Here is a 9,563-nt window from a genome sequence, read left to right on the forward strand (position 1 = left end):
AGGCCAGGAGGTCTAAAATCTTTTACGGTTTCACATTCAACAATATAGTGTTCTAGTGAATGCATTAAAGGTTTATCACAGAGTTTACAATCTGAGTATTCTGGTAGTGGGTGGGCCTCACTAACCTGCCAGATGTGTCTATAGCCAAGGCGAATTCGCGCAATGACATCACATTGCCTGGTCCAGTTAATGTGCTGACCATACAAATACCTATTATTACACAAGTTGTCATAGCTCTTAATACTGCAGCTTTCAGGTCTCTGGGCATTTCTTAGTTCTTCTAAATCTTAATTAAAGAAATTAATTTGTATATTTCTAATAACTGCATTAGATAGTCCAAAGTCATAATCAGTGTTTTCTTTCCTGCAAGCCTCATTGGCCAATCGATCTACAAAAGTCATGTTTCCCAACTCCAACATGGGATGGGATCCACACAAATTTTATACAATAGTTATTATCATTGACAAAAATTACATTACATTTAATATTACAAGCTACTTCAGACATACATTGTGATGGGTGATTTAAGGACTGCAGAGCACTTTCAGAGTCGCAGAATATCACTACACCACCATTGAGCTTAAGGTACTCAGTGGCTAGATAAATACCCAATAGCTCAGTAACAAAAGGCCATTTTCTCGTCGCTCGAGTGTCTGAATGAAGCCTTAAGACAAATTAGCAAGTAGCATAAGCTTCGGAGACGAAGGGTAATAGAATATAAATTACATACAAATTGGAAAAGAACACACACATAAACATAACACGAATTTATAGATTTAATGTAGCCTATTTTTTGTTTAACAATTAATTACATAATAAAGCGGGATGAGGCAATTCGTGCTCCTGTCGCCTCGTTAAATACGTGCTCAGGTATTTCCACATTTCAAACAACTGAAATACTTTATTATTATATTAAACGTAAACATATATATCATAAAAAATACGATAATTAAATAGAAATACACAAGATGGGCTTGGGTGAATTTGAGAAGTTTTTCGAAATGTTCGCCATTTTGAGAAGTCATGAGTCCGTCTCATTATCTTGCATTCTTCTGCTGCTGTTTCATAGTCTTCCCGGTCACCTTCTTGTGATGATTACTTACTTGCATTCTTCTGATGCCTCACTTCTACTCTCAAGCTCGAATTGTTGACCTCTCTGATCTGTATCTTTATCGTGCTCTAATCTAAGGTTTTTCCATTCTAACCTATTTCATCACCTGTAGCTGTTTTTTAGACTCAATCTCTACCCTCTCCACGTAGGGAGAGGATAGAGATCACGTCTCTTTACTCCAAAAAAAAGAGGCTTGTCACCTCTTCTCTCGTCCTTAGCGAGTAGAGGTGACAAGTCCTGACCCACTATCCAGGACGTACCTTGCCTCTGACATTGCATTAATCAGTTGGTGGCGGTTTGCAACACTTCCGACCCCCTGTTGTTAATATAGCCCCAATCTCCACAAAAACCTGGATTCTATTCCCGGGAGGGGGCAGAGATGATTGGGCAAGTTTCCATTCATCTGATGCTCCTATTCACCTAGCAGAAAATAGGTACCCAGTAGCTAGGAAGGTCATTAGTTTACTTTCATCAGTCTAAGTACAAGCTTCCTGACCAGACAACAGGAATTATTGACATTATTTTTAATGTCAAAATTACCTCTTTTTTGGGGTGTGTTACGAAATTATCTGACTGTTCACTGTGTCATCGCAATTGTCCCTGCGAACAAACGTATAATATGGCAACAGTGGGATTAATTTAAATAATTTTGATCCTTAATAACAAGGAGCCTATTAAACTACGGCGTGGCATAGGCTGTTATCATGCGGGGTCATCATCCCTCTGGAGCACACAACTCTCCCACCACATGGGTCATTATACCCCGCCCCAACACGCCCATACCACCCACGCCCACACCACCCACGCCCCAACACACCCACGCCCACACCACCCACGCCCCAACACACCCACGCCCTGGGCTACACCTCTAAAATACACCTGTGGAAACAGACGGAAATGGGAACTTACCTGAAAATTTGTGGCTGTCTGTCCCTTGAATACCTGTAATCTTACCTGTATAATGGCATGAAAGCGAATGTATTAATTTACTTCAGTAAAAAGCTTTTATACATTTACACACACACTGCATTTTTTTGGGCTGTCGGAAAGCCTTTGACACAGTACCCAATAAAAGGCTGATGCATAAGCTGGAGAGACAGGCAGGAGTGACTGGTAAGGCGCTCCAGTGGATAAGGGAGTACCTAAGCAATAGGAAGCAGAGAGTTACAGTGAGGTGTGAGACCTCAGATTTGCGTGAAGTCACCAGTGGAGTCCCACAGGGCTCTGTACTCGGACCTATCCTGTTTCTGATATACGTAAATGATCTCCCAGAGGGTATAGACTCATTCCTCTCAATGTTTGTTGACGACGCCAAAATTATGAGAAGGATTAAGACAGGAGGACAGCTTGAGGCTTCAAGAAGACCTGGACAAGCTGCAGGAATGATCAAACAAATAGTTGTTAGAGTTTAACCCAAGCAAATGCAATGCAATGAAGATAGGTGTAGGGAGCAGGAGACCAGATACAAGGTATCATTTGGGAGATAAAATACTTCAAGAGAGAGAGAGAAATACCTGGGGGTTGATATCATGCCAGACCTGTCCCCTGAAGCTCATGTCAAGGGGATAACATCAGCGGCATATAACAGGTTGGCTAACTTGAGAACGGTCTCTGCGATGATTCTTGTGTAAGGAATCTTTCAGAACTTTGTCTACTACATATGTCAGACCAATCCTAAAGTATGCGGCTCCAGCATTGAGTCCATATCTAGTCAAGCATAAGACTAAACTAGAAAAGGTTCAAAGGTTTGCCACCAGACTAGTACCCGAACTGAGGGGTATGAGCTACGAGGAGAAACTACGGGAATTGAACCTCAAGTCACTGGGAGACAGAAGAGTTAGAGGGGACATGATCACCCCACACAAGATTCTCAGAGGAATTGATAAGGTGGATAAAGACAGATTATTTAACACAAGGGGCACACGCCCTAGGGGACACGGGTTGAAATTGAGTGCCCAAATGAGTCATAGAGACGTTAGAAAATTTTTTTTCAGTGTCAGAGTAGTAGACAAATGGAATGCATTAAGCAGTGATGTGGTGGAGGCTGACTCCATACACAGCTTCAAGTGTAGATATGATAGAGCCCAATAGGCTCAGGAACCTGTACATTAGTTGATTGACAGTTGAGAGGCGGGACCAAAGAGCCAGAGCTCAACCCCCCCGCAAGTGCAATTAGGTAAGTACACACACACACACAAATTGTGTGTGTGTGTGTGTGTGTGTGTGCCTCTAAAATTAGGGGCCTCGTAGCCTGGTGGATAGCGCGCAGGACTCGTAATTCTGTGGCGCGGGTTCGATTCCCGCACGAGGCAGAAACAAATGGGCAAAGTTTCTTTCACCCTAAGTGTCCCTGTTACCTAGCAGTAAATAGGTACCTAGGAGTTAGTCAGCTGTCACGGGCTGCTTCCTGGTGTGTGTGTGTGTGGTGTGGAAAAAAAAAAAAAAAAAAAAAAAAAAGTAGTTAGTAAACAGTTGATTGACAGTTGAGAGGCGGGCCGAAAGAGCAAAGCTCAACCCCCGCAAAAACACAACTAGTAAACACACACACACACACACAACACAACATACACACACACACACACACACACACACACACACACACACACACACACAACACAACATACAATGATCACATTTTTTAACCATTTTTGAACCACACCAAAATAAAGAAGAATCCGAGGCGAAGGTGGAGGATCTAAGTGGTGGTGTTTATTGTCTTGAAGAATGAGGAATCGGAGGGGGGGTGGGGAAGGGTTCCTTGGTACCAGCGATTGAACCAACATTTCTTACGATAGACTCATACAGAAGCTCACACGATAGCCTCATACAGAAGCTCACACGATAGCCTCATACAGAAGCTTACGATAGCCTCATACGAATAAGCGGCTAACGCTTGTAGATCCATGCTGGAGAGAGAGATAGATAGATAGACAGGTCCTAACATAGTCCAGAACTAAAGTAGACTATAATCTTTATATAGTTTTGTTTAGTAAACTTTATACAGACTCACCGGGAAGCGGGGTACACCTCTGTGTAGTATACCTCTTGTGTCATTATTACACATCCTAGGCTCCAGAACTCACTGTCCGCTGAACTCGCTAGAACATCTCAGATCAGAACAAGCTCACGTAACTTTGATTTAACGTTGTAGACGTTGATTCAACGTAGAATTAACGTAGTTTGTCCAGCATGTGCCTACTGGGTATAAGTAGGTATGAGTATACTCATGCATATTGAATTCTTCATATTTGAATTCTTCATATCAAAGACTTCTACAAATTAGAGGTATTGTCAGGCAACATCACCGTGATAAGGTAACTGAGGAAAGGAGGATAGAAGCACAAATCAGTGAATCTGTACGATGGTACAATGTGGTTACTGCTGGCAATCCCCAATCATTATGGACGAAGAGAAGGTGGTCGCGGGAGAGAATTAGTAATAGCGAGAATCCGTCTTGGATACGAGGGCCAAGTCCCAATCCATGGAGATTCGGAATGGAAACAACAGTTCCATGTGAGTTCAAGAGTGTGGAAACAACAGTTTGAGGCTCACAAATGATGACGTTCGAACATTATCGAACAGTGCTTCGCTGACGACCTCTGTTCGAATTGGAACTCTGTAAACCCAGCCCGTCCTCCAAACAAAGATCCGAAAGTGATTCCATCCACCCACCAAACCCCCTGTTTATGAATGAAATGCGGTTTACACACGCAACGCGTCCTCGACTCAAGTCCATTACATTCAGCGGTCGACCCCACAGACGCATTAATATATTTTAACATGCTGTTCATTCAAAACGGGAATTTTCTCAAGTATAAATTAATATTATAATATATTAGCATATTGTGCATATATAGGCATAGGTTAGGTTAGGTTAGGTGTTTAGGTTCTGTTGGCGATTATTTGTATTTGTAGTACGTGGGTGAAGCATTTATAGCATTGTGATTCGAACAAAATTCGTCAGTGAAGCACTTGTTCCGGATATGTTCGAACGTCAGCAGTTGTGAGTCGTGTGTAAATCGCTTTTCATTCATAAACAGGGGGTTTGGCGGGTGCATGGAATCACTTTTGGATCTTTGTTTGGAGGACGGGCTGCTGTTGGCGATTATTTGTATTTGTAGTACGTGGGTGAAGCATTTACAGTGTTGTGATTCGAACAAAATTCGCCAGTGAAGCACTTGATCCGGAAGTGTTCGAACGTCATCAGTTGTGAGTCGTGCGTAAACCGTCTTTCATTCATAAACAGGCGGGTTTGGCGGGTGCATAGAATGGATCTTGGGTTTTCGTTTAGAGGACGGGCTGCCAAATTATTAAGATGGTGGTGCAGCTCGGGAGAGAGGAGAGTTTCCCGCTCGAGGAGACCCCCAGTGCATGCTGGGTACAGCGTTAGGTTAGGCGTAATTGGTCAGCGGCGGAGGCTTGGCCAAATTGACCAATGGCGAAGTGCCCCTGGCGTGACGTAGCATGACGTCAGGCGCCCTGCAAGGAAGGCGGGAGATCTGAATGACTGACTACTTAGGGTCAGGCTGAGCGGAAGTGTTTCCCAGTTCTGGAGAGGATTAGCCCTCCAGAGTGTGCACGGGAATGGGTGTCAGCCTGGATAGGCCAGGCGACATCGGCTTCAACCTAACATCTATTGAAAAACATTTTGTAGAGTGTTTGGCGTGTATGGAGTGAGTGTAACGGTCAGCGCTGAGGAGTAATTCACGTTGATACAGACGCCGTGATCGGCGTGATCCACAGTGGACAGCATCGGTCTATAGGGTATTTAAAATTGCCCTCCCATTTCCCCCTTGTGTTATTGTTGTTGTTTTAGATTCAGCTACTCTGAGCAAAATTTCCATATAACACGGGCTATAGTGAGCCCGTAATTGAGTTCGGTTATTCTCGATAACCTCGTTACTGTGATATTTGGGTCAAAATTTTTAATGGAAAGTTTCCTTCTTTTCGCAACGGTTTTAGTCTTTTGTTTTAATAACATGATCTCGGTGGTGGATATAGATGCACAATGGTCACTAGTGTGTCCCATTACTCAACTGCTTTTTTAACCATTGAAGTCGCTGTGGATTTTGCAATTAATGCAGCTGCACTTGTTGGTTGAATGTTGGAACGCATAGCAGTGAAAATAAACAACAATAAAACCAAACCAATGGCCGTTAAAATGAGAACTCAAGATATCAGACTCTTAATACAGCGACAAGAAATCGAGTGGGTTACCTCTTTTCAATACCTTTAGTCTTAATAGACAGCCTATTGAAATTCACTCAAGAATATCTTCGGCAACGTTGCTAAAGCCAGAAACACAGCTTTGTGCTCCCTGACAAGTCTTAGAAATGGTGCAACTCGCGTTGTTGTTTTAGATTTATCTACTCAGAACGAAATGTCTATAACTCTTGTATTAGGAAAGGATATATATAAATTCAGGCGGACTCGAAACTGGATGAGGAGTGACACCGGCCATAGTGACATTATTATTAATTCTCTCATGCTAATGATTGTTTTCATATAATTGATTACCAGGAGATTTAAGAGGCTCCAAGTTATTCGAGTGGTGCTATATTTCAAGTTCAAGTTCAAGTATGTTTATTGAGGTAAGAAAGAAATACATCTCAAAAGGATAGAGTAGCTTAGGCTATTTCTACCCCCTAAAAGGTGCTATATTTATATATTCGTATCATCAAATAAGGTTATTGAAAGGATAGCCTCATAACTCTTCTGAGAACTCTCGACTGTTGCCATAATAACGCGATTAATTTATCGAGTGTTGCCGCCTGATAGAATTTAGAGGACGAGATATTTTTTACAGATCATTTCGGTGTAGCCTAATTTAAGTCAACGAATACAGTGTTTTACTAGAGTGTTTACTTCCTCCTCTTTATTTCTTTGACATGTTGTTGTGGGGTTTACTGAGCACCACGATGAGTTTACTTTACGTTGAGGATTAAACTTCACTTACTGCTTGGTCTAGGAACCATTGTGGTGGGCCAGATTAATAACCTAGACTACAGCGGTTGATAAGCCTCAAGGCCAACAACAACAACAACAATACATTATGGTTATAAGTGTGGAATAAGTTTTCACGAGTTTACCTGAGGAAGACCATGTCTCTAGTGGCCTCGACGACACAGGAAGCTGGAGGCTTGTCAAATGTCCCCCTCATATTTTGTTTCAAAGTGAGAAAGCTGGTTAAGAAACTATTATATCTGCATTTGGCTGAAAGTAACCTGGAAACTGGTCTTTACTGCTGATTTAAAATTAGATACTCGTTGATTATGTCAGTCGTTCGGTGCTCCTCGTTTTGTGGATGAATGTTTAAGACGTCTTGTAAGATTTGCGGTTGCCAGTATGTCGTAAGTCATGCTGGGGTCAACCACGTGACCCCAATCTGACCTCGCTACACTAGGAGCCGCATGCAGCATCCTCATCCTTCAAGACAGAGTTCAGAGCCTCTCGATCTTCAAACATTATCTCGGCTGCTTGCGTGCGTAGATCAAAATATGATCATTATATATTTTGTGTTACATTTTTGGCGTTTGAGGATTGAAATGTATAAAGGGTTTTCACTTAGCTTTTTGCTAAGTGACTCTGATGCCATTACAGGTAAGAGGATACAACTCCCCGAGGGACAAACAGCCACAAATTTTCAGGTAAGTTTCCATTTCCGTCTGTTTCCACAGGTGTATTTTGGGGCGTGGGCGGTGTGGGCGTGTTGGGGCGGGGTATAATGACCCATGTTGTGGGAGAGTTGTGTGCACCAGAGGGATGATGACCCCGTATGATAACAGCCTCTGCCACTCCGTAGTTTAATAGGCTCCTTGTTATTAAGGATCAAAATTATTTAAATTAATCCCATTGTTGCTATATAATGTTGTCCGGTAATTGATCATAATGAAATTATGTCAGTTAAGTGCTATTATGATGAGAATAGGAGAAAGAGGACAACAACCTAATCAGACTTTCCCTAGACCTAGAAAAGTATAAATTAGGTCTGGGATTGTTTATTTGAACCTAGGAAAAATCAGGCTTGAATTTGTGTTTTTTTTTAACCCACTTTAGTAAGCCAACACTATTTTTTTAGGCAGTAGGGGAGTACAACAGTTAACATTTATAATAATAATAATTTATTTAGGAAAAGTACATACATAGTGGCAGAGTTACAGTACAAACATTGTGATTGATTTAAAGATAGAGGTAGTACATACAATACCTAAAGCCACTAGTACGCATAGCGTTTCGGGCAAGTATTATTTTGCTATAATAAGATACATTACACATATATACATTATGCAGTACATATATATTTATATATATTAGTATATTTTGGTAGCAGTCTCTTGTAAACATATGTTGTTGACTATGACCGAAAGGGTCAGATTAATGGTTCTAACACGAATCTTCTCAATATTTCTTATGTTTTTCTTCACTGTCGAGGGTAATTGAAAAATTAACTCTCCAAAGTTCATTTTCACATTTTTATTTATGGTCTGACGCCTAGCAGAGTTTCGCAAGAGACTTCTCACATTTTCTAAGACAAATTTTATGTACTCCTTTTCATGTTTATATTTGTTTTTGGGTGAGGTGATACAACACAAACCAATGGGTAAATCAGTGGGTAAAGATAATTTTACACGAAATCAATGGATACATTGCGTATTTTCTCTTATTGCTTCTGTGTTGGTTCGAGGTCTTGAAGTGGGTAGAATGTAATTATGTGTTAATTGGCTGTTGATTGCTGGTGTTGACTTTTTGATGTGTAGTGCCTCGCTGATGTCGAGTCTCCTGCCATCGCTGTATCTATCAATAATTTCTGTGTTGCTTGTTAAGATTTCTCTGGTGATGGTCTGGTTGTGAGAGGAGATAATATGTTCCTTGATGGAGCCCTGTTGTTTGTGCATTGTTAATCGCCCGGAAAGAGACGTAGCTGTCTTGCCTATATACTGAGATCTTTGGGGGCTGACGGTCCCCAAGTGGGCATGTGAAGGCATAGACGGTAAGAATAAATTTAGTGTTATTTAGTGTTATTGCACACAAAATTACTGGCAAAGTAGGAAGATGAATAACAAAGTAGTGAATGATTAATTTAGCAGTAGGAACACCGAGAGACAATTCTTTCACTTTTAAGGGTTGATAAATGTTAATCTTCTTGTTTGAGGAGCTGTTCACTTGAGACAGTTAAGCAAGTCCCAGCTGTGTCTGGGTACAAGTGACAGGATGAACAACCCAGCGGGTTTTCTTCCTATTGGGGAGTGTTGTACATGCTGCTATGGCGGTGTGTCCACTCACAAGATGAGTGGCGCTGCCCAATACTGTCACTATGGCGGTGTGTCCACTCACAAGATGAGTGGCGCTGCCCAATAAACTCGCCCCTCGGGGCAAAATTTAATTCTTTCAACATGAAGGACTCGAGGGCGTTGTCAACACTGTTCTCTCTAAACATAACAGACATAACTAG

This window comes from Procambarus clarkii, chromosome 13 (genome assembly GCF_040958095.1).
Source record: "Procambarus clarkii isolate CNS0578487 chromosome 13, FALCON_Pclarkii_2.0, whole genome shotgun sequence".
NCBI classification, from domain to species: domain Eukaryota; kingdom Metazoa; phylum Arthropoda; class Malacostraca; order Decapoda; family Cambaridae; genus Procambarus; species Procambarus clarkii.